Here is a 26,653-nt window from a genome sequence, read left to right as displayed (position 1 = left end):
ATGCAGGGAGGGTGTTACAATGGTGGGTGTGTCTAGAACCAGGGGGCACAGTCTGAGGATTTGGCATAGATCATTTAGGACGGACATGAGGAGACACCTTTTCACCCACAGCATGGCGAACCTATGGAATTCATTACCACAGGAAGTAGTTATGCCAAAACATCAAATGTACTCAAGACATGGGTAGATATAACACTTGGGGCGAATAGTATCAAAGGGTATGGGCTATTGAGTTGGATGATCAGTCATGACCGTGATGAATCCTTCTATGAAAATGTTAAAGATCCCTGAATGGAGAAATGATCTACAGGTCAGAATCAGGGTCAACGATCCTCAAGTAAGAGACCTACTGCTCTGTTCCAGCCTAAAGATAGAACCTTCTGAGAAAAATGTGAACACTCATTCTGAAATTAGGGATCGTGGTCAAATGAATCTAGTTATCTACGCAATTGTAAAATGAATTAACTATGGGAGAAAGTTCATGGCAGAAAGGGAAAGGTGATTAGATTAGATTCCCTACAGTATGGAAACAGACCCTTCAGCCCAACAAGTCCTTTGAAGAGTAACCCACCAAGATCCATTCCCCTACCCTATATTTACCCTTGACTAATGCACTTAACACTTTGGGCAATTTAGCATGGCCAATTTACCTAATCTGCTCATCTTTGGATTGTGGGAGGAAACCAGAGCACCCAAACAAAACCCACACAGGCACGGGGAGAATGTGCAAACTCCACACAGATCAACGCCCAAGACGGGAATCAAACCCAGGTCCCTGGTGCTGTGAGGCAGCTATGCTAACCACTGAGCCACCATGCCACCCTATGATGTTGCCAAAGGTTGAAAGATCTGAAGGGGTTAATGTTCATGATTCACTGGCTCCCCAGCATTTGATTGATGTCACACACAGGTCTGTGGGTTCTCTTTTAGTTTTCAAAGGGAGCAGGTAGTTTTCCACCAGTTCCCTATTGCTCTGGTCATTATCCCTGACCAAATATCCACTCACACCCTCCACCTCCTCCATGATTTTCACTTCCCCAGTCCCCAACACCTTATCTTCACCATGGACATCCAGTCCCTGTACACCTCCATCCCCCATCATGAAGGACTCAAAGCCCTCCGCTTCTTCCTTTCCCGCCGAACCAACCAGTACCCTTCCACTGACACCCTCCTTCGACTGACTGAACTGGTCCTCACTCTGAACAACTTCTCTTTCCAATCCTCCCACTTCCTCCAAACCAAAGGAGTAGCCATGGACACCCGCATGGGCCCCAGCTATGCCTGCCTCTTCGTAGGATATATGGAACAGTCCATCTTCCGCAGCTACACTGGCCCCACCCCGCACCTTTTCCTCTACTACATCGATGACTGAATCGGCGCTACCTCGTGCTCCCACGAGGAGGTTGAACAGTTCATCTACTTTACCAACACTTTCCACCCCGACCTCAAATTTACCTGGATCATCTCAGACTCCTCCCTCCCCTTCCTAGACTTCTCCATTTGTAGCTCGGGCGACCAAATCAACACGGACATTTACTATAAACCGACCGACTCCCACAGCTACCTAGACTACACCTCCTCCCACCCTGCCCCCTGTAAAAATGCGATCCCATATTCCCAATTCCTTCGTTTCCGCTGTATCTGCTCCAAGGAGGACCACTTCCAATACCGAACAACCCAGATGGCCTCCTTCTTCAAAGACCGCAATTTTCCCCCAGACGTGATCGACAATGCTCTCCACTGCATCTCCTCCACTTCCCGCTCCTCCGCCCTTGAGCCCCGCCCCTCCAATCGCCACCAGGACAGAACCCCACTGGTCCTCACCTACCACCCCACCAACCTCCATATACATCGTATCATCCATCATCATTTCCGCCACCTCCAAACGGACCCCACCACCAGGGATATATTTCCCTCCCCTCCCCTATCAGCGCTCCGAAAAGACCACTCCCTCCGTGACTCCCTCGTCAGGGTCCACACCCCCCACCAACCCAACCTCCACTCCTGGCTCCTTCCCCTGCAACCGCAAGAAATGCAAAACTTGCACCCACACCTCCCCCCTCACTTCCCTCCAAGGTCCCAAGGGATCCTACTATATCTGCCACAAATTCACCTGCACCTCCACACACATCATTTACTGCATCCGTTGCACCCGATGTGGCCTCCTCTATATTGGGGAGACAGGCCGCCTACTTGCGGAACGTTTCAGAGAATACCTCTGGGACACCCGGACCAACCAACCCAACCACCCTGTGGCTCAACACTTCAACTCCCCCTCCCACTCCATCAAGGACATGCAGGTCCTTGGACTCCTCCATCACCAGACCATAGCAACACGACGGCTGAAGGAAGTGCGCCTCATCTTCTGCCTAGGAACCCTGCAACCATAAGGGATGAACTCAGATTTCTCCAGTTTCCTCATTTCTCCTCCCCCCACTTGCCTCAGTCCCAACCCTCGAACTCAGCACTACCTTCCTAACCTGCAATCTTCTTCCTGACCTCTCCGCCCCCACCCCCACTCCGGCCTATCGCCCTCACCTTATTACCCTCACCTTAACCTCCTTCCACCTATCGCATTTCCAACGCCCCTCCCTCAAGTCCCTCCCCCCTGCCTTTCATCTTAGCCTGCTTGGCACACTTTCCTCATTCCTGAGGAAGGGCTCATGCCCGAAACGTCGATTCTCCTGCTCCTTGGATGCTGCCTGACCTGCTGCGCTTTTCCAGCAACACATTTTCAGCTCTGATCTCCAGCATCTGCAGTCCTCACTTTCTCCTTCCAAATATAATTGTACGCAACAATTAACCTTCTTATTACCTAAGAACAGTGACTATTCTGTGGAGACTGTATAGTAGTATAACCTGCATTACTAATCATTACGTGGACCCAAGGCAAAGAAGGATTTCTGGCAATGGAAGTCTTCAAATACCCCTGATCCAGTACCAGACATTGTATTTGCCAGAGAGGCACTGGGAGTGATCACCTGCGAAAATGCCACAAATGGGAGTGCTGGGTATGTGACACATTCCTTCTGACTTGCAATCCCTTTGGTAAGGAAGGTGGGTTCACCCACTGAGACAAGGAGCTTTAACAGGGATGAATAGAGCAGAATAGATTCCCTACAGTATGGAAACAGGCCTTTCGGCCTAACAAGTCCACACTGACCTTCTGAAAAGCAACACACCCAGACCCATTCATCCCTGACTAAGACTATGGACTATTTAGCATCGCCAATTCACCTATCCTACACATCTTTGGATTGTGGGAGGAAATCAGAGCACCCAGAAGAAACCCACGCAGACAGGGGGAGAATGTGAAAACTCCACACAGACAGTCACCCGACTTGGGAATTGAAACCGGGTCCCTGGCACTTGAGGCAGCAGTGCTAACCATTGAACCCATGTAATGATTAGTAATGCAGGTTATACTACTATACAGTCTCCACAGAAGAATCACTATTCTGAGGTAATAAGAAGGTTAATTGCATGGCAGTGATTGATTGTGGTTAATGTTTCCACAGGCAAAAAGATGAAAGGGTGTCAGGAAACTCCTGCTGACCTTTCAGTTTTACTCGGTCATTAAGCGCTGACGCAGTCCACCAATTCCTGGAAGCTTTGGATTGAAGCTGCTTGCAGGTTAAACATGGCTGCCTGGTCCTCTGAAACCCAACAACTGAATGGGAGACAAGGAGAACTTCAGCAAGATGATAAATAGTTTAACCAAATCTCCTGGACTGACAGAAATATGAGTGCTTACTCTAGGTTCAGTAAGCTCCCTGACCATCAGAACACCCAGTCATCCTAGAATGACAGCCCACCCTATGTTCCCAGAGTATGATTCACTCAGAGGAAAGTGAGTACTGCAGATGCTGGAGGTTGGAGTCACGAGTGTGGTGCTGGAAAAGTACAGCAGGTCAGGCAGTATCCAAGGAACAGGAAAATCAAGATTTCAAGCAAAAGCCCTTCATTAGGAATGAATTTTCTTGCTCCTTGGTTGCTGCCTGATCTGCTGTGCTTTTGTAGCACCACACTCTTGGCTATGATTCACTCAAGTTGAGATCCACCACACCTCTCTCCTAGATTAGGGAACAGACAGAGCTAACCCTGTGGTGTCTTGCACACTACTCCTTACTCCACTGCCAGTCAGCCTGCCTTCCAGGCAGGGGTACTATTTACAACACACAGTTTAGTCACTCCAGCATGAGGGCAATTTCAGGTTTCCCAAGCACTAGAGGACTCCTACATACCATCCCTGCTCCCACTCATCCTCACACATCCCCATGTGTTCCCATCTCCATTCTCAACACAGCACATATTCAAATTTCCTACTTTGGTGTATTTTCCACTTCATGCAAATTGCTTTGGAAATGAAGAGAAATTGATATCTGATATGAGTATTATTTCTGCACATTTATTGCTTTTGCCTTCTTACATGGTCATTCTTAGCACCTGGGTTTCTGCTGGTAAATATGATAGAGATTTCTCAAGAGCTGGGTTTTTTCATGTAGGCTGGGACTGTTTCCCATTCACACTTGCTCTTTCTGACCTTCCCAAGATAGAATGTTTTGCTGCAATGCGGTGTTTCATCTGTCACCTCCGCTGGGACCAGGCCAACACTCACATTGAAAGTGAACAAGGCTGAGTGACAATTAGGATTTCAATCCATAACCTTTTTGTTGACAGCCTTATAACCTTAATACTGCTCCTAACAAGACTGCACCTTTAGGCTTTTTTTTAAAGAATAAACACATTCACTCATAGAGTTTAACATTTTTATATAGAAACAATGGCAGCAAATTTCTGAAGAAATTAAAACAAAAAAGTGCTGGAGAAACTCAGCGGGTCTGGCCACACCTGTGGCGACAGAAACATTTAACAGTTTATGTCCAAAAGATCTTCTTCAGAACTGATTTCTGCCCCATCTAATGGTTTTGTTCATTTTGAACCGGTAAATAGATAAGAATCAGGAGAATCGATTTTTCGGGTATAAGCCCTTCATCAGGAATTCTTGATGGAGGGCTTACGCCCGAAACATTGATTCTCCTGCTCCTCAGATGCTGCCTGACATGCTGTGCTATTCCCGCACCACAATCTCGACTCTGATCTCCGGCATCTGCAGTCCTCACTTTCTCCTGTTCAATAGATAATCCATCTTTTAAAGTTTTACATTGTGTGTACAATATCCATTCAAGGGCACAGTTTTGTGTTGGTGTAAATCAGACTCTACTCCTTAGAAAGCTGTTTTTTCAGAGACTGTAAAGCACCATGGCTCAATGTCTGGAAAGCAGTAATAATGAACAAACTCCTGAGGTCTTGGCAATGAATAAGTCTCATATAGATTTACAGCAGCTGGAATTGTTACTTCCGATTTCTGGAGCATGAATTTAAATGGGCAGAGTAAGACAAGTCACTGAGATGGTGGTGTCGTGGTAATGTTAGGCGAGGAAACCAGTGGCTTGTCTTCATGCTCTGAGCAATCTGGGTTCAAACCCACTGCAGCAGCTGATGTAGTTTCTATTAATAAATAAATCTAGCACACAAAACTAGTCTCAGTAATGGTGACCATAGGAAAATTATCAGTTGTGAAAACTCAGCTAGTTTACTCATGTTCTTCAACAAAGGAAATCTGCTCTCCTTATCTGGCCCAGTTTGCTTGTGACTTCAGTTACTGTTGACCTGAAACTGAACTGGACTGGCCATATTAATACAGTGACTTCAAGAGCAAGTCAGAGCTTAGGGATCCTGCAGCGAGTAGCTCATCACCTGACTCCCCAAAGCCTGTCCGCCATCTAAAAGACACAAGTCAGAAGTGTGATGGAATACTCCCTACTTGCCTAGATTGGTGCAGCCCCAACAATACTTAAGAAGCTTGATTAGCACCACATCCACAAATACTCACACCTTCCACTGCCAATGCTCAGTACCGACAGTGTGGACTATCCACGCTGCAGAATCTCACCAAAGAGCCTTAGACTGCACCTTCCAAATCCATGACCACTTCCTTTTGGGAGGACAAGGGCAGCAGATACATGGGAACACCACTCTCTGCAAGTTTCCCTCTAATACTGGATTAGTGGTGCTGGAAGAGCACAGCAGTTCAGGCAGCATCCAACGAGCAGCGAAATCGACGTTTCGGGCATAAGCCCTTCCTGATGAAGGGCTTATGCCCGAAACGTCGATTTCACTGCTCGTTGGATGCTGCCTGAACTGCCGTGCTCTTCCAGCAACACTAATCCAGTATTTGCTTTCCAGCATCTGCAGTCATTGTTTTTACCTCAAGTTTCCCTCTAAGCCAATCACCATCCTGATTTGGAAATATATCCCATTTCCTTCATTTTTCACTCAGTCAAAATCCTGAAATCCGAGGGTATGGTGGATTTACCGACAGCACGTGGACTGCAGTGGTTCAAGAAGCCAGCTCAAGGGCAACTAGGGACAGGCAATAAGTACTGGCCAGTCAGCAATGCCCAATGAGGTCAAAGAAAGATCCATAGTGATGTGGTTAATTTTTAACTATCCATTGAAATAGTCACTCAGTTCAAGGGCAATTAAGGTCAAGCAACAAATGCTGACCCTGCCAGTGACATCCACATTCCATCAAAATAAAATAGGACAGGGAAGTCTATAAAAATACCCTCTTTATGGTGTGGCATGAGCAATGGTCAGGAAGTTGGGAAAATACAGGGAACATGCAAAACTCAGAGCACTGAGTGTTAGTACTTTTGTTTTGGTGAGTGAAATCATGACAGACCATGTAGACTATTATCATCCGCTCATTAATTATGGAACTGGCTTCTTTTTCACCTGGCTCATGGGATTGTGCCACAGGAGAGGAGAGTAATAAATGTTCCCACTGTTGGGACTTTGTCACACCTCATGCCAGTTGGTGCCATTTTCAAACTCCATCCCTAAAGCTTTTCAAATGCTGTAGGCAAGGAACTGTCTCTTGACGTGCTGTTTAACTGTGATCGCTGAGGACATGACACAGAAAGTTAAACTAACCTCTCAGTTCACTTGAGATGCCGGTCAGAGCTTTCACTTCAATGGGTTCTTATCCTGGATTGGACTCACAAGCACAATCTGGTGTCTCCGCGGCTGGCAGGGGATGAAATGCCCCTGGGAGCTGGCACTATCAGAAATCAGACGCCAGATTAGCTCCAGGCAGATGATGCTCCAATGAAGCCATTAATAACTTGGTTGAAATGCAAAGAGTGGATCATGAACACCAGGCAGGATTGGCAGGGGCTGAATCAATGATGGAAAGTGCCCTGCTGGGTCTGACATACACACACCTGGCTGTCTCCATGGGCAGGTTGGCAGCTGTCATGGAGACCTTGGTCCAGGATTCTTAATGACAGGGAATACCTGTACTCCTTTGCTCTAGTGCTCATAATCCATAGCAAGGGAACAGGAGGATAAGGACCTCACCTTCTCTCCATGTCACCCTTCCTTTCGAGGAGACAGGATAGTGCAAGTAGGCACTCAAAGGGAGGAGGAGCCACATGCAGGAGCCCAGCAGCTTCCTCTTCGGACATTCCAGAGGTGTTGGTCTCACACATAGCCCCTGCCCATGATGCCAAAACCTGCAGAAGTCCAAATGGAGGAGGATGAGCCTGTATCTGGGCAGGGCATTCCCAACAGGCCTGGGTTCTCTAAACCCTGCAGGCCTGGCTGTGACTGGCCAAGACTTCCAAGCTGAGAGCAGGCTTTCTGCCCCCTAGCTGCAGATCCCAGGAACTGCATTTAGATGTAGTGGGAGGGAAAGGAAGGGAAACATCAGCTTTAACACTGTCGGGCATATTTTACTTGGAGCTATTTGAGATGGAAGCATCTTCCTCAGATGTTCAGAGGATGAACATGTTGCAATTGGTCAAGTTTTGTTCAACTTTTTGGGGTCCTGACTCCTTGACTGTAGATTGCCTCAGATGTGAGTGGTCTGTGATGTTTATGGGAGCAGCCAAGCTGTTGTAGTGCACAGTGGATGGCACTGAGATGAAAGCCAATATCCAGGGAATGTGCTAGGGCCCTCTGTCTATAGAATGCCCACTATTACATCTACCTTGTGAATGGGAGCACAGAATCAGTGACGACCCTCCACATTCTATCTGTTTAGTGGTCGACACAAACTCTAAAATGTTTAAAGTCCGACCAACACGAGGGGGGTGAAAGGGAGGCACCTTGGGATTGCCCTTAACTTGCTGCTGATCACAAGAGATGGCAGTCCACCACACACAGAGAGCTGATGCTAACAGAAGCCTGAAAACTACCTCAACTCAGAACTCACTGCCCTGTCTCAGCATGGCTGCTTTCTTCTGAATGGGGAGGAGGACATGGAAAGTCATTAAGACCTTCTCAAGGGCAGCTAGAAATGGGAAATAAACTATGCATGAAGAGACAAAGAGGCTGTTCAACTGCTTTACATTTACTGAGGCAGCATGATGGCTCAGGGGTTAGCACTGTTGCCTCACAGTGCCAGGGACCCAGGTTTGATTCCAGCCTTGGGGGACTATTGTGTGGAGTTTACACATTCTCCCTCTGTGCGTATGGGTCTCCTCTGGGTGCTTTGGTTTCCTCCCACAGTCCAAAGATTTGCCACCATGAGAAGCCTAGCTCTCGTGGTTAGCCTTTTCTGACCTGACTCCTTCACCCTATATTCCGCACTCCAGAATCCTTTCAATCACCTTATTCCCAATTTTCCCTGAAATGCTCCTCAGACACCAGTAGCATATCACCAACTCACCCTTTATTTACACATGAACAGTCCTTAGCTTCCTGAAGGCACTCCCATTCCCGTAGAAGCCCGACAGCAACCTGGGTGTATTTGAGTTAGGTGGATTGGCCATACTAAATTTTCCATCATGTCCAAGGATGTGCAGGCTAAGTGTATTAGCCATGGGAAGTGCAAGATTACAGGGATAGGGTAGGGGGATGGGTCTGGGTGGGATGCTCTTCATAGGGTCGGTGCGGACTTGATGGGCTGAAGGGAACATCAGGGTGGCACAGTGGCTCAGTGGTTAGCATTCACAGTACAAGGGACCTGGGTTCAATTCCAGCCTCGGGCAACTGTCTTTGTGGAGTTTGCACATTCTCCCCATGTCTGCGTGGGTTTCCTCTGGGTGCTCCTGTTTCCTCCCACAATCCAAAGATGTGCAGGTTTGATAAATTGGCCATGCTAAATTGTCCATAGTGTTCAGGGATGTGTAGCATAGGTGCATTAGTCAGGAGTAAATGTATAGTAATAGGATAGGGAAATCATTTTGAGTGGGTTACTCTTCGGAGGGTCAGTGTGGACTTGATGGGCCAAATGGCCTTTTTCCACACTGTAGGGATTCTATGAGTCTATGAAATGTAGGTGAAGGACTTAGTCAGGAAAGGGTAAATACTACAGATTGGCTTCTCACGGAGGACTAGGCCCATTTGTATCACTAAGGGCAAAGGTAACTTCAAAAACTAAGACTAATCACTTCAACTGTGCCCTACTTTACATGTTGCAAGCTATGATAGGAGTAAGATAAAAATTCCATACATTTCAGACCATAGGGTTACTCTCTCATTAGAGAGAGACATCTGGTCATGGCTTAACTGGAGGGCTCCCACACCTCAGGCAAGGGGATAGATAAAGAGTCCTTCATGGTAGTCTCAGCCAATGCAGAAATTGAGCTCATGCTGTAGATGCACTATGTACTATAAACTAATGTTACAACACAGCGGAGAACCCTTCTGTTAATTAAACCAAACGCCCAGAAAAGCTCACCTCACCTCATAATCTGTTAAAATATGAGTGACAGAGAACTCCTAAACTCCCAGAAGAAAATAATATCAATTAATTCCTTAACTCTAAAAGTGAACATTAAACAACAACTATTCACAACTCTAAGTCCTCTTTCTTATAAATGCTTGTTATCTGCCTCCAACTCTATAACCATACATTGTTACAATAAATTTCAACTTAATTTCAAAACCATACAGCGGCTGTCGTCTCTGGTATCTTTCTTCTTTCGGCTGAAGTTCTCCCTGGGTCATCTTTTTTTTTACTGTGAAGATGTTTCATATGAAAAGGTATTTTTGATAGAGAGTGGTTTGAATGACAGTCTTTCTCGATGGGAGTTATTCTCTCTCTGGCAGTTACTCTGTCTGACTTTCAAAATGCCTGTTTTCATATTCGCTCAACATCGGATTGCCTCATTAGTTCAATATTGGCAAAAACAATAAATTCTAACTTAATTGGGTTTTAGTATCCTGAGGCATAATTTAAACTGATTGATTAGATTCAAATTGTTGTCAAAACAGCAACCAAATCAGGTATCTATTTCACAGCCAAATATTACATATTTTCAGTTTTCCAGTCCACTCTGAGACTGCTACTTATTCATATGAAAGGTGCTTGTAAGCTTTCAGTGCAAAATAGCATTCACTCTTTCTTAAAGAGAAAGTGTCCATGCCTTCAACTTCATAACACTAAGCTGTCCAGCTAAATGAACTAACTGACTCCTTAACACTAGGCATTGTCAACACCACACAACCAATGCGTGCCAGCAGCTTCGATGGCATACTCATTGTATGTGTCTCAAGCAAATGGCCATGCCTGAAAGTCAAAGGGGAGTGTTTAGTGGGGTCAGGGTAGACTACAATCATCTTCTCCACTGTTGGCCAAGGGGCTTGTCTGATTACAGTTCAATGGGGTGACCGTGGTCAATCAGGAGCTTGGTCCTACCAGTATCTGGGGATCTGTGACTGTGTGGTCAGTCAGCTCTGAAGGTTACATGTAACTAGCCTAGAGATTACAGACAGTCTGCAGTCAGGCAATCAGATCAGCAATGCTTGGCTATTACAGTCTCTTTCATTCATCAGATGCCTAAATAGGCTGCTCATATGGGTGTGACTTAACATGGTTTGACAGCAGAGATTACATAAGTGTGCACAGAACTGGTGAACATATATTTATAAAAGTGAAATCCTTCTTTACAGTAATGTGTCAACCTTATGTACCTCTGTAAGTTTTCCTTCTCCCGTTTCTCTCACTGCATCTAACTATAGTCGCAATTTCAGTAGCTGAGGAGAAGGGACCATGTATTATAGGCTCTTGTCAGCCTGGAAGACTTGTGAAAATGCCTCCAATTGAGAAGGCTCAGGCCTATAGACAGTGTAGTGCCCAGAATCAGGCTTAAAACACCATTTTGAATTTCTGTAGGCCTGCCTTAGAAATACTGCCAGATCTGTAGTCGTGTTGGACTCACCAACGATTTAAGCCAGCTTACTGAGTGTCTCAGGCAAACCTACCTATTGTCCCTGTGCCTGTCTGTCCATTCATGGTCAACACCATGGCATCGTATTCTACCTGGGTCTATGTAGGGGTCTAGATTCATCCATCCTCAGAGTGCTAGCCCACTGTTGAGTTTCATCCTTGACCAAGTGGAGGGTTGTTTTTCAGACTGGAGGCCTGGGACCAGTGGAGTGCCACAAGGATCGGGGCTGGGTCCACTACTCTTCGTCATTTATATAAATGATTTGGATGTGAACATAAGAGATACGGTTAGTAAGTTTGCAGATGACACCAAAATTGGAGTTGTAGTGGACAGTGAAGAAGGTTACCTTACAATGGGATATAGTGGCAGATGGAGTTTAATTTAGATAAATACGAGGTGCTGCATTTTGGAAAAGTAAATCTTAGCAGGACTTATGCACTTAATAGTACAGTCCTAGGGAGTGTTGTGAACAAAGAGACCTTGGAGTGCAGGTTCATAGCTCCTTGAAAGTACAGTCGTAGGGAGATAGGATAGTGAAGAAGCGTTTGATATACTTTCCTTTATTGGTCAGAGTCTTGAGTATAGAGTTTTGGAGGTCATCTTGCGGCTGTACAGGACATTAATTAGGCCAAATTTGGAATATTGCATGCAATTCTGGTCTCTTTCCTATCAGAAAGAGTTCAGAAAAGATTTACAAAGACATTGCCAGGAATGTTTTCTCTGGAGCGTCGGAGGCTGGGGGGGTGACTTCATAGAGGTTTATAAGATCATGAAGGGCATAGATAGGATAAATAGACAAAGTCTTTTCCTTCGGGTGGAGAAGTCCAGAACTAGAGGGCATATGTTTAGGGTGAGAGGGGAATGATATAAAAGAGACCTAAGGGGCAACTGTTTCATGCAGAGGGTGGTACGTGTATGGAATGAGCGCCAGAGGAAGTGATGGAGACTACTACAATTGTAACATTTATAAGGCATCTGGATGGGTATATGAATAGGAAGGGTTTGGAGGGTATGGGCCGGGTGCTGGCAAGTGGGTTTAGATTGGGTTGGGATATCTGGTCGGTGTGGATGGGTTGGATCGAAGGGTCTGTTTCCATGCTGTACATCTCTATGACTCTATGACTGTAGCGATCTGGCAGCAAAGTGCTTCCTGAGTCTAATCTAGAGAAAGAGCTCACCGAGGAGAAGCTCTTGCAGCTGATGGATGGTACAACTTTGCCAATGTATCCTCTGAGGATTGAGTTGTTTCCTCCTTTGAGATGGAAGTGAAGCTGATGGTCTGGTGAGGTTTTCTGGGTGCTGTTGGTGCCTACTTTATCTTTTGGTTAGATTCCCTATAGTGTGGAAACAGGCCATTTGGCCCAACAACTCCTCACCGACGCTCCAAAGATTAGCCCTCCCACACCCATTCCCCTATTTTTAACCCTGACTAATGCACCTAACAGTATGGACAATTTAGCTTGGCCAATTCACCCAACCTGCACATCTTTGGACTGTGTGAGGAAACTGGAGTATGCAGAGAAAACCCACACAGACACAGGGAGAATGTGCAAACTCCGCACAGACAGTGGCTCAAGGGTGGATTTGAACCTGGGTCCCTGGCACTGTGAGGCAACAGTGCTGATCACTTAGCCACCTTGCCACTGAAGAGAAGAGAGGGAATCTGTTGTCTCTGAGGGATAAAAGCCTGTGCAGATTAAGTATGGGCTAGCATTGGTGGTTACAAGAGAGCAGCATAACAATGAAACTCGTGGAGTTGCTTGGCCATTGACGTCTCCCAACCTTCACATGGGTGGCTTGTGCTCTTTGGCTAAATTTAGACGATTCTCCTCATATGGCCAGCACCCCCACACCTTATATGTCCTCGCAATCTCACCCCGTTTCGGGGACATGCTCCCCAACAATGAGATGATCGCAAGGTTGAGAATAATAACAATGAATGGAGGGCATTTAGTGGGGATGCAGGAGCCAGGGTTGGGAGACAGTGAGTGAGGAGCAAGTGTAAAGGGCTGGTAGGGTTAGTTGTTTGGGAGGACGAAGTGGGTCAGAGGCCTTGAGTGGACATGAAGTGTGCTATCATAAGAGTATAATCCACAAAGCTTGGTGAGAGGTGTGTGAGTACCATGTTAGAGTAAGTGGTGTCCCTGTGAGTGTGAGGTTGCAGAGAAACTATGGTGGCATTTCCCCTTGCAGAGCACAGATGGACAGTGATCTTCTCCCTGTATTGCTGGGGGTCCCTTTTCATTTGGGACAGAGCTCTGACCTGGACTGGAATCTGGCTGTGTCTAGCTGTGTCTGGTGGCATAATCTTCTCTCACAACAGTACATAATAAAGAAATGGTGGATGAAGTGACAAAATATTTTGCTTCTGCCTTCACTACAGACAATTCCAAAAACTTTTGAATTCCAACAATACCTGAAAACCTGAGGAGTGAAAGAAGAAAGGAACTTGGTGAAACTATATTTACGAGGGATATGTACTGAACAACTTGATGGAGCTAAGAGATGATAAATCTTCAGATCCTGATAGACTTCATCCAATGGTCTTAAATCTGATTGCTAATGAGATAGTAGATGTGGTAGTGTTAATTTTCCAAAAATCAATCCTGGAAAGGGTCCAATAGACTGGAAAGAAGCAAATATATTCCTTATATTTATGAAGGGAGGGAGGCAGAAAACAATAACTATAAGTCCGGCTAGCTTGACATCTGTTATAAGGCAGATGTTATAATCCATCCATTAGGAAGGCTATAACTGGGCATTTGGAAAAATTCAAGGTAATCAGGACAATTCAGTTTGGCTTCAGTATAACCACTTTATTCAAATTTTTGAAGGGGTGCATGCATTGTGAAAAAAGGAGCTTATTGATGTACAGTGCTTGGATATTCAGAAAGTATTTGGCAAGGTTCCACATAAAAAAAGTGTTGTGCAAAGTAGGCACTTATGGTGTAAGGGGGTAACATTACTGGTGGGGATCAAAGATTGACTGACTGGCAGAAAACAGCATGTGAATGAATAGGTCTTTTTTCAGATTGGCAGCATGTGAGTAGTGGTGTCCTTCAGGCAACTGTGAATAGCCCCTATCTTTCACAATTTGTATCGATGATTCAGAAGAGCAAAGGGAATATATGAGGGCAACATTTGCAGACGGTATAAAGATAGTATGTGTCTGCAAAGATAAGCAGAAAAGCATGTCATGAAGCCTGTACAAGTATACAGAGCAATCTAGATTCAGTGCAAAAATCTAACAGACAGAATATAATGTGGGGAGATGCGAAGTTGTTCACTTTGGCAGGAAGGGAGCATTTAATTCAATGGAGACTGACCACAGAATTGCAAAGTATCCAGTTACTGTAGTGCATCAGTCACAATGGTCAGTATGCAGGTACAGCTCATAACTAAGAAGGCTAATGGGATAATAATCTTTATTGTGAGAAAAATTGAACATAGGAGTTATTCAGTTGTGTAGTGCATTGGTGAAACCATGCCTCAAACACTGTATTCAGTTTTGTTTCCTTATATAAGGAAGGATATAAAGATCTTGTATGGATTTCAATGGAGGTGAACTAGATCAATACCTGGGGTGAGTGGGTTGTCTGACAAGAAAAGGTTGGACATGTTGAGCTGTTTTCCCCTGGAGTTTAGAAGAGTGAGGTGACTTGATTGAAATGTATGTGAATGGTCTTGACAAGGTGAATGTAGAAAGGATGTTTCCTCTTGTGGATCAATCCATTACCAGGTAACATTTTAAAAATTGTCTTCACTTGCTGACACCAGTAATATTGCTCATAAATATAATAATTCAGAGTGAGAAATCGCAATTAATGATACAATTTGAATGAAAGAGCACATTGAGTAAAATAAATAGTGTCAAAAAGTAAAACTTTTAATTTTTAGTAATGAGTTTAATATTATGCACAGTAGCAATAATGAGTAAAGGATGTGCAGTCAGCAATGATGGAATCCCTACAGTGTGGAGGCAGGCCATTTGACCCATCAAGCCCATTCCAACCCTCCAAAGAGCATCTCATCTAGACTCAAAGAATCCCTGTATCTCTGCATTTTCCCTGGTTAATTCCCATCCCTGCACATCCCTGGACACTATGGGCCAATTTAGCATGGCCAATCCTAGCATGCACATATGGGAGGAAAAGCACACAGATACAGGGAGAATGTGCAAGCTCCGCACAGACAGTCACCCAAGGCTGGAATTGAACTCAGGTTGCAACAGTGATAGCCATTAAGCCACCATGCCAGCTCAGATGTAGATGGATGCAAGACATGTTCATATTCTGAATTTATAACAAGTCCAAGAACAAGAACTGTTGTAAAGCCATTTACAAAGGCGACAGCTCCATAAGAATCTGAATTAAACTCTGAATCCTCATCTCACAGAATCACGGAATTACTCCAGTGTAGACAAGCCTTCCTCTAGTACATTATTGGTGGATTGCTCATGAACAGGAAGAACTGATGTCTTCTCTACACAGCTGAACATTTATTGTGCCATATTCCACTTTGAACTCTTCTTATTCTTTTCAACAAAGTGTTGGGTTTTTTTAAATTCTGTTTATTCTGTGCTTAATTATTTAATGGCTTGTGTCACATCATAATTAAATCTTTATTGGTTTTTTTTTACTAATAACCTCTACTGAAGAATCTGTACCTTTTTACATAAGATGGCACCATGAGTGGTGACTTGTAAACTTTTCAGTGTACTCATTTGAGTACATGTGACAATAAAACTAATTCATCCATTCATTCAATTCATGATTAGGTGGAGCTAAAGCAACATCAACGTTAACTCTTTCTGAACCATTATCTTTGATAGACCAGAGCACTTTTAGACATAGTCTGAAAGAATTTTAGGAAAAATCTTTCTTTGGGAAACTCAGGGAGCAGGTGGCCTGGGACTGTTGGATGTCCTGAACATCAGAGTTTGTGAGTTTGCTTTCTGATCAGAGGATGGGGTGCAATTCACTCCATTTCTTCTTTTTCCAGAGAAAAACAGGCTGATCATAATAGAATTGCCCTTTTACAAAAAAAAAGGTATGTTGACTCAGTCTGATTTTATGGTGGAGTACTTGAGGGAATTTAAATAAGATTTCATGAATGGGAGTTTGTTTTAACACATAATGAAGCCTGTGATAGATATTTAGAACTTGATTTTATTTCTTCTCTGGGAGGCTGTTGAGGTTTGCTGAGGTGATGCCAGTAGTGTTGCATGAAAAGTGTGGGTGAAGGTGTTTTGAGTATTCACTCATAGGCATTGAGGATTGCTGAGGGCATGAATTGATGTGAATCAGCACACATTGGAATAGTGTCCCCAAGGGAGCATTCAGGTTGGGTCTGGAAGTCAGAGATTGGAATGCATGGGCAATGTTGGTGGGCTGGTGAAGGCTGAAGGTTGAACAGCCAAATGTGCAAGAACATAACTGAGATGAATTCTCAGAGGTGAGTCTTACAAAACAGTTGCCCACACACCCAGATGAACAGGGAGATTTCCTAGCTCTACTCATTCACCTCAGGAAGTAATGTCCTGCCTGTTAATGTCTATTAATGAACCCAGCCCCCTTGGGATCCAAACCCAACCCCCACTACCAGGCCCCGTCTTCCCACCAAGGACATCTCCCTCACAACACCCATTAGCTCTTCATGGGTCCAAAATCCACCCTAAACTACCCTAAACACACCATCATTTACAATTTCCTTTCCTTTATTCATTCACAGGATGATGGGATCTCTGGCTAGGCAACACTTATTGTTCATCTCTAATTGCTCAGAGGGCAGTTAAGAGTCAACCACATTGCTGTGGGTCTGGAGTTACATATAGGCCAGACCAGTTGTGGATGGCAGTTTCCTTCCCTAAGGGCATTAGTGAACCATATGGGTCTTTCCCAACAATTGACAATGGATTCATGGTTATCATTAGATTCTTAACTCCAGATATTTATTGAAATCAAATTCTACCATCTACTGTTGGAGGGATTTGAACCCAGGTCCACAGAATACTTTCTGGATCTTTGGAGTAATGGTCTAGCAGTGATACCACTCGGCCATGTCCTCATTTACTTCCCTCTTTTGCCACTTTGTCCTGTGGCACCTTACATTTATGACATTGTATCTACTTGGCACCCTACCCTCTAATCATTTCATGCTGTAACCATCTGGCAGCCTATTTATATGGCACACTACACCTTATTCATCTGGCACTTAGCCTACCTCCTACCAATGTGACACTCTACATACCTGGCACTCTTATTAACCATCACACTACCCCTACCCACATGGCACTTTACCTATCAGGTGCCAAAATCTTATCTACCAGGCACTGTACCCTTCTGGCATGCTAACTTCACATTTGCCTTGTGTTCCTATTGTTTCATATGAGCTGGCAATGTGGCTTTCTGTGACGCTGAGCCTTTATATTACAGAATGTAGCAACTGACTGGTGTGAGCAATAGGACCTGGTTTACTTTCTCCTGACTGTTCCATGCCAAGAGAGACTTGTTAGAATGCAACTATCGCTTCACATTTCTGATGGAGTCCAAATCAGCATCTCTGCCAGAAATATGGCCATCTTTCACTTTGTTAAAACAGAGAGGAGTGGTGATCTGTGTGTGATTGTTGTTCCTTTTGTCACAGTAACTTGTTACAGATTATGTGACATTTCAATGGGTTGCAATTCAATTTTAATAATAAACTGTATTGCTGGTTTCCTGATTTCACCATGTCTGTTATTTTCAGCGTCCTTGTACAACATTCCATTCTCTCCATCCCTACGGAATTCTGCAGTTTCGATTAATGGATAATAACACAAATGTCACAAGCATTTGACATTTATGTCAATCTCACGGCTAACAAGGTCATGTAGGTTAGGCTGTAGGAATAGGATAGATATCGGCGCATTGCTTAAAATAATAAATCTTTCTGTGTTCTGCAGGGATATGAGGTTAATTTACAGAAAGAAGCAGTTAAAAAGTAATAAAATAAATACAGATCCATTTCTAAAAGCTTCACACAACTGTCACATACGGAGAATGTCATATAGAAAGCTGAGCTCTTAAAGGCCAGTCGGAAGTAACTGTTTGCAACCTTCCTCTCCCCCCTCTGTCAACAGTCACTAGCCCCAAGAGTTTCCACAAATTGAAAATTACAAGCAGCTGCCCAGATGGCCCTGGAGAGTTGTGAATGTTTTTGAAAACCAACTGAAGGTTTCTTTTTATATAGAAAAGGAATGTGTCATTTGTAGTGGGAAATTGCCAGGCAATGAAGAGCTGTGTCCACAGATTGGAATAGCTCGCAGCAATGCTGTCCAATGTAGTCATGCCACAACCCAAGATTGCTTTCCTGTCTGCCTTCTGGTCCCAAAATAAAACAGAATCTGGCAAAAAAAATTCAGAATGACCGGCTGGTCTGTCTGATCTGTTCCATCTAGTTTTGATACATCAAGTCAGGAAAATCCATATTCTTATGGGTGCAAGCACCTGGGAGAAGATTCAAGGGTCTTTCAGGAACAAAAAAACCTGAAAGACTTCTGTGATATGGAATGAGCATGGTGATTATGGGTTATGCAATTCGTTTCATTCCCCTTGTATGATGCTGTCTGTAGTAGATAAGGTAACAGTGGTAGGGAGCTGGTTAGCATGGTTGACTGGACAGCTGCTTTGTGATACTAATAGCACAAGCTCAGTTCCCACACTGTCTGAAGTTACCGTGGGACTTTTTTCACTGGAGCATAGGAGATCGAGGTGTGGTCTTATAGAGGTTTATAAAATTATGAGAGATACAGATCAGATGTCCTTTCCTTAGGGTGAGGGAGTTCAAGACTGCAAGCATTTTTTAAGGTGAGAGGTAAAAGATTTAAAAACGACGCGAGGGATATGTTTTTTATACAGAGGGTAGCTCATATGTGGAATGAAATTCCAGAGGAATTAGTGGATGCAGGAACAGTTAAAATCTTTAAAAGACATGAATAAGAAAAGTTTGGAGGGATATGCGCAGGCAAGTGTGACTAGTTTAGTTTGGGAACATGATCAGTGTGGACTGGTTAGACAGGAACATCTGTTCCCATGCTGTATGACCGTATGATTCTGTAAATGTCAACCTTACCTCAATTCTTCTCAACCTCACCCCTCATTTGAGGAATAGTAACCCTCAGGATAAACTCACCACCAGTTGTACCTCTAGAATGACAGAAGAGGACAATGGCGACCCTGCCTTTTTATTTTTAGTGTTAGTAAGACAGAGGATCAGTACCACAATCAGCATGGTGTATGTTGTGGTCCAAGTTGCCAGCACTATCTGAAATGTTTTGAGTAAATTCATTACCCTCTATTCCTCATATTAATACATGTCCAGCTGACTGTGGGGAAAGTTGCCGCATCGAGTTTTGGCAGAAGGAAAGATTAACAGAATGGGTTTATTGCACAGTACTTAATAGCTTATTACATTACATCTGATTTATATGAAACTCTCTGATAGAGTCATAGAGGCATACAGTCATACAACACAGAAACAGAACCTTCAGTCTGTCTTGTCCATACTGACAAAGTTTCTGAAACTAAAGTAGTCCCACTTACCTGCATTTGTCCCATATCACTCTAAGCTTTGCACCATGTACCTGTACAATTGTCTTTTAAATATTGTAACTGTACCTTCACCTACCATTTTCTCTCGCAGTTCGTTCCACAACGAACCACCCCCTGTGTGAAATAGTTGCCTCTCAGATCCTTTTTAAATCTTTCTTCTCTCACCTTAAAATTATGCTCTCCAGTTTTGAATTCCTCCACCCGAGGGAAAAGATTCTTGCTATTCACCTTATCTAAGTTCTTAATAATTTTATAAACCTCTTTAAGGTCACCTCTCAACATCCTATGCTACAGGGAAAAAAGAAATCACAGCCTATCCAATCTCTCCTTGTAATTCAAGCCCTCCAGTCCCAGTCCCAGTAACATCCTTTTAAAGCTTTTCTGCATCTTCTCCAATTTAATAAAATCCTTTAATTAAAAACTCCGATACTCAATGGTCTAAACAATGAAGGAAAGTGTGTCATATGCCTTCTGAACAATCTTGCCTTTCTGTGATGCAAATTTCAAAAAACTATTTACCTGAACCCTTAGGTTTCTCTGTTTTGACAACACTACTCAGGGCTCTACCATTAACTGTAAATGTCCTGCCCTTGATTGTTTTACCAAAAAATAATACCTCACATTTAGCCAAATTAAACTCCTTATGCCACTCCTCAGCCCACTGGCCCAATTGATAAGAACACTTTGTCTTCTTAGATAAACTTCTTCACTTGTTATCCATAGCATCAATTTTGGAATCATCTGTGAACTTAATAACCATGCCTCCTAAATTCTCAGCCATATCATTTATATAAATAACAAACAACATTGGACCCAGCACCAAACTCTGCAACTTGCAAACTCTTACAAACACTTACAAACTCTGAAAACTCTTTGTGGGCGGCACGGTGGCACAGTGGTTAGCACTGCTGCCTCACAGCGCCAGAGATCCGGGTTCAATTCCCGCCTTAGGCGACTAACTGTGTGGAGTTTGCACGTTCTGCGTGGGTCCCCTCTGGGTACTCCAGTTTCCTCCTACAGTCCAAAGATGTGCAGGTCAGGTGAATTGGCCATGCTAAATTGCCGGTAGTGTTAGGTAAGGGGTAAATATAGGGGTATGGGTGGGTTGCGCTTCGGCGGGGCGGTGTGGACTTGTTGGGCCGAAGGGCCTGTTTCCATGCTGTAAGTAATCTAATCTAACACTGTTGAGTATAGGACTCCAGTACAGAAAACAAACCTTCACCACTGCCACCTTCTATCTCCTACCATCAAGCAAATTTTACATCCAATTGACAAGCTTTTCCTGAATCCCATGTTACCTAATTTAACTGATGAGTCCACCATGCGGAACCTTGTCAAGGCTATACTAACATCCATGTAGACAATGTCTACTGCTCTGGCCTCATCTACCTTCTTGGTTACATCCTCAAAAAACTCAATCAAATTTGTGAGACATGATTTGCCATGTATAAACCCATGCTGGCTATCCCTTGCCTCTCCAAATGCATGTAAATCTTACCTCCCAGAATCCCCTCCACCAAGATATCCACACAGCTGATATCAGATTCACTAGTCTGCATTCCAGACTTCTCCTGACAGCCTTTCTTAAATAAAGGTACAACATTAGCCACCCTCCAGTCCTCTGGCACCTCACCCGTGGCTGTATATGATAGAAATATTTTTGCTAGGAGGTCCGCAATGTCTTCAATAACTTCCCACAATGTCCAGGGATACACCTAGAGTCTGCCAGTTGTCACTCATCCCTTTACCTTCCTGATGAAGGGCTTTTGCCCGAAACGTCGATTTCGAAGCTACTTGGATGCTGCCTGAACTGCTGTGCTCTTCCAGCACCACTAATCCAGAATCCTTTACCTGTGAACAGTCTACTCCAATCAACTTGTGAAAGTTCCTGGCTCACATTGTCAAAACTGACCTTTCTCAAATTAAGAACTTTTGTGCCTAACAGTAAGTATATATTACTGGTGCCTACAAGAAACCAAAGCTTTACACTGTTTAGCATTTCAGGAACCATTCTATTAGTGAGTTTACCTCATGATGTTAACCCTTTCAAGTATTAACTCTCCTGTACAAGAGTCACCAAACCAGGGATCACTTCAGCTCTCTTTTGAAAGAAGATTTTTAACGAGCATTCATCACATAAGTTCAATAATTTCTCAGTCTGCACATAGTCTGATCAAAGCACAAAGAGCAAAGCAAAGACCAGTACAACACAGGGTTGCGCCAACACTTGCCTTTCTAAACTAAAAATCTTGTGCCTCTACACAGTCTATATTTCTCTATTCACTCTAAACATTCAGTGATAGCATTTTAAAACTGATCATCTTTCCCAGGCCCTCTTCTGAAACCTTTCTAAGTCACCTATCATGTAAGGTGAGCAAAACTGGACATAATCTTCAAACCTTCGGCTGGTCAGCAGTTTTTCACAAAGGCAAAATGTTTTTATGAAAGGATGGAAGTGTGAATACAACACAGCTTGGTTCAGCTTCTTGGCTTTGGTCAGGAGGTTTTAGAGAGTATGAACTATGACATAAAGGTCTTTATCATTCACATTCTTCAAGCCTTGTTCATTATGGATGCACCTTGTAATCTGCAGTTTTATGTTGTTTTCAAACATACAGAATGTCTCATTTTTCCAAATTGAATGGTACTTGCCAAATGTCTGACAGACATATTGAAATGTTTACAATTGCTCACTTTCTCCTCAATTTTGCCACCTCCATAAAACATTGCAACATCTCAAACTAATGTATTAATTCCCTGAATCTTCATCAAGGTCACAAATAATGATAGGAAAGTGTCTTTCCATTGGTCCCTTTGGGACAATCGCTGGTAATTAATCTTCCAGTAGGTTCAAAGCCATTGCTAACAGCTTTATGTTTGCAGACATGATCCTCTTTTCACCCACTGTTGTAGCTCTCCTCCATGTTATTTTATTCATTCACACGATGAGGGTGTCGCTGACTAGGCAGTATTTATTGCTCATCCCTAATTGCCCAGATGGCAGTTAAGTGTCAACCAAATGACTAAACTGGAGTCAGACCAAATAAGGATGGCAGTTTCCTTTCCTAAAGGGCATCAGTAAACCAGATGGGTTTTTCCTAACAATTGACAATGGATTCATGGCCATCATTAGATCTTAAATTCTAGGCTTCTTTTATTGAATTCAAATTCCTCCATATGCTGTGGTGGGATTTGAACTTGGGTCTCCAGAATATTATCTGGGTCCTTGGATTAACAGTCAAGTACTAATACCACTCAGCCATCACCGTCCCCAAAGGTCCAGAAGACTAAATTTTGTGGAACAAACCTATCAAATATTGTATTCAAAAATAGGCTCCCCCTTCATGATGTTAAATTCTTCAATTCACATCATTTCAAAGCAACTTTTTGACCATAATAAAAAAGTATTCAGACTGCTTCAATTTAGGTTCAATTTAGATTTCAGCCTCCAGAAAGCATTTGGGTTTCATTCAGGGGTTAATATAACCATAGTTGGCAAAGCTGAAAATCATAAACATTTATCATAGATTCATAGAATCATAGGATCCCTACAGTGTGGAAGCAGGCCATTTGGCCCATCAAGTCCACACTGACCCTCAATAGGAATATATTTAACTTTGATCATTTACTAAATCCACAGGAGCATCATTGATGTCAACAAAAGCAGGGTGTGGGGATCGGGGGGGTCATTTGAGGGTACAGGTTTACACTAACTGCTAAAATAAGCAGCTGTGAGATGAGGAGATTTTTTTTTGGAGTGCACAATTTGAGCATGTCATCATAATTAGTACACACTGCCTGACAAGGTGGTGGCAGTAGATCCAGTCATAACTTTCAAACTACAAGGTCACGAGGAATGAACAGGTTTTCAGAGGAACATTTAGATAGTCTGGGTTTATCTCTACTGGAGTTTAGGAGAGTGGGGGTGATTGATTGAAGTGTTTAACATCCTACATGACCCTGACAAAGTGGACTTGGAAAGGATGTGGGTCAGTCCAGAGCCAGTTTTAACCTGTTTTGAAATTTTCATGACAGAGAGTAGGAGAGAAAGTGCTGGAAAAACAAAGCTGTCCACAAATACTGCCAGACCATTGAGTTTCTCTAGCACATTCTGCTTTTATTTCAGACTTCCAGCATCATCAGAACTTTATTTTTTTCTTACAGAAGTAATGAGAATTATTTTCTCTTGAAATGTTGAGCAATTTTAGAACTGTCTGCCTTAGAATTAGCTTTAGAGTACAAGCACTTCGGGTGCCATCTTAGGTACAAGGTACCAAGGTACAGATTCTTCAGTGCAGATTCTCAGTAAAAAATAATTAGAAAAATAAAGAAATTAAAAAGTCCAGCATTACAGATTATAGAAATAAATTAGAAAATGGAGCACTGAAAGATTCAGAACAATAGTTCTTCCCAATCCATGCTGGCACAAAGCCTCCAGTCTGTGTGGGGCCTTGACTCCACACTGTTCCAGGCTTCAGCCTGAGATTCTTGAGACCGGGAGACTGCTCTGCAATCTTCTTGAGGCTAGAAGTCCACGGTGGAGCCATGCCAGGTCACCACACTGGGCTGAAAGAAGGTAGTGGAGCTGGGGCCCCCGAATATTCTTAGGACAGAGTAGATAAATCCTTGTTGGTGACGGTGGTCGATGGGAATGTGGAATTCAAAATGCGAACAGTTCAGTCATGATCTCTTTGAATGATGGAGCACATTCAAGGGGCTGAATGCCTACCTTTGCTCCTATAATGTATGTTCGTACAAAACTGGAATTGGACAAAATCAGTTGAAGTAGAAAAACCTGCATGGTAGTGGGGAAAAGGCTGCAAGTGGGATAAATTGGATAAATCTGACAAACAGCCAGATGAATTGATTGGCCTCCTGTGATTCTGTAAATATCAATGCCACTGCCTGTTAGTGAATGTAAATGCTCAGATGTAGTGTTCTCCATCCAAACATCTGAGAGCAATGTGGAGACAAGAGTATATTTACACTATTCCTGATGAAGGGCTTTTGCCTGAAACATTGATTTTCCAGGTTCTCGGATGCTGCCTGACCTGCTGTGCTTTTCCAGCATCACTCTAATCTTGACTCTAATCTCCAGCACCTGCAGTACCCACTTCTGCCTATATTTTCACTATGTCCATCAGTGATGGGGTCTCCAGTAGAATCAAACCAAAATACTCACTCCATGGAAGCTTTCATTTGAAGAAGTCTATTCCAGAACACCATAGTAATGTTCGAAGTGGATGCTGACACTGAGATTAGTGTCAGCATCCACCCATTTACGAGACCAGGCTTATCGGGAACATAAAATGTACATGACAAACTGCTCCAACCTGTTGTCTTCCTCTTGAATGCCTTTAACTTTTGAATAATGTCGCTGCTTCCTCTTGCTCCAATTGGAAAAAGTGAAAGTGTACACCCTCATTTTTTGCCTTTTTGTCCAAATTTCCACATACAGTGAGTTTGCAGCTCTGACTGTTCATATGTACATGTGTTGTATACATTGGAAGACAAGGACAAACCTCAGGGTTACCAAGTTTGACACAGCCTACACAATAGCCCCAGTCTCTATCAGATCTCCAGTCACGTGAACATGCTGGACAGATTTTTAATCAGTAAGGGGATCAAATGGTTATGTGTTAAAGACAGGAAAATAGAGCTTACAATACCTGGGTCAGACATCATCTTGTTGCACAGCAGATAAAATGGCCTACTTCAGATCCTATGTCTCATGTTCTTATGATTTACAGAACGAATGGAGAAGTTTTATTCGAGTCTGTATTGGCGCATTGACAAACAAAAGGAAAAAAGATTTAATAAGAAAGCTTAATGAAGATAAATATCTCCTTAGAGCATACATGAATAATTGGCACCCCTATGTCCCTACAGTATACTTCCTGCAAAAACTGATGATTTACATCAAGGATTTTGCTTAACGCTTCCAGAATTAAATTGAATTGTTTTTAACTGAATTCAATCTCACATTTACCCCAGCACAAATTAGAACACGTCAAATGTTATCAAATTACAGTGTGTGCTGAAGATATTTATCAGAGCTACAGGGAAGAGAAGAGAAAGAAATGAAATCAATTAATTTGAAACCAACATAAGAAAGTAGAATTCACTTCATATTAGCATCAACATATACCAAAATTCAGGATCTGTCAAATTAAATTCCTTAATTTACGTGATCTATATACTGGTTTACAATGCATCACTTACCAAACGTAAATGTGTTTTCATTCTACTAATTTATTAATCCTATTTTCAATAATGTCTGAAACTTTAAGTATCTATGTTTGTTGATTATATTTTAATGTTGAAAAAGAACATATTTTATGAAATATACTCAAACCTAAAGCCGCTGCGTGATAGAAATCATGCTGATTAAGCCCCTGGATATTATGATCTAGACTTTTTTAAAGAACTGTACTTAAGAGAGTCTGAATCTTACAGGTGAGCACACCTCCCTCTGCTGGATAAAACTCATCACTGCCTTTACAGGAGAACTTGAAACTTCGCGCTCTGCACAAAATGTAAATATGATGAACAATCATTGATATAGAGTCATTGAGTATTACAGCATGGAAGCAGACTCTTCTCTCTAACCAGTCCATGCCGAACATAATCCCAAACAAAACTAGCCCCACCTGCTTGCTCCTAGCCCATATCCCTCCAAACCTTTCCTGTGCATGTACCTATCCAAATGTCTTTTAAACGTTGCAGTTGTACTCACATCCTGGATACCACTTTCTCAGGAAGTTCATTCCACACATGAACCACCTTGTGTGTAAAAAATGTGCTTCTTATGTATTATGG

General features: G+C 43.1%; 1 protein-coding gene across 1 annotated transcript in view; it reads right to left on the bottom strand.

Annotated features, from left to right (window-relative positions):
- The window catches only part of grifin (galectin-related inter-fiber protein), a 70,176-nt gene extending 44,566 nt beyond the window's left edge, over positions 1 to 25,610 (bottom strand). The window contains exon 1 of the mRNA XM_072559491.1: positions 25,504 to 25,610. The gene's annotated coding sequence lies outside the window, so the exon portion shown is untranslated. The remainder of the gene's footprint in view (positions 1 to 25,503) is intronic.
- Between the last annotated feature and the right edge of the window lie 1,043 nt (positions 25,611 to 26,653).

Source organism: Chiloscyllium punctatum, chromosome 40, assembly GCF_047496795.1.
Source record: "Chiloscyllium punctatum isolate Juve2018m chromosome 40, sChiPun1.3, whole genome shotgun sequence".
Lineage (NCBI taxonomy): Eukaryota > Metazoa > Chordata > Chondrichthyes > Orectolobiformes > Hemiscylliidae > Chiloscyllium > Chiloscyllium punctatum.
This window is presented reverse-complemented; position numbering and strand designations above follow the sequence as displayed.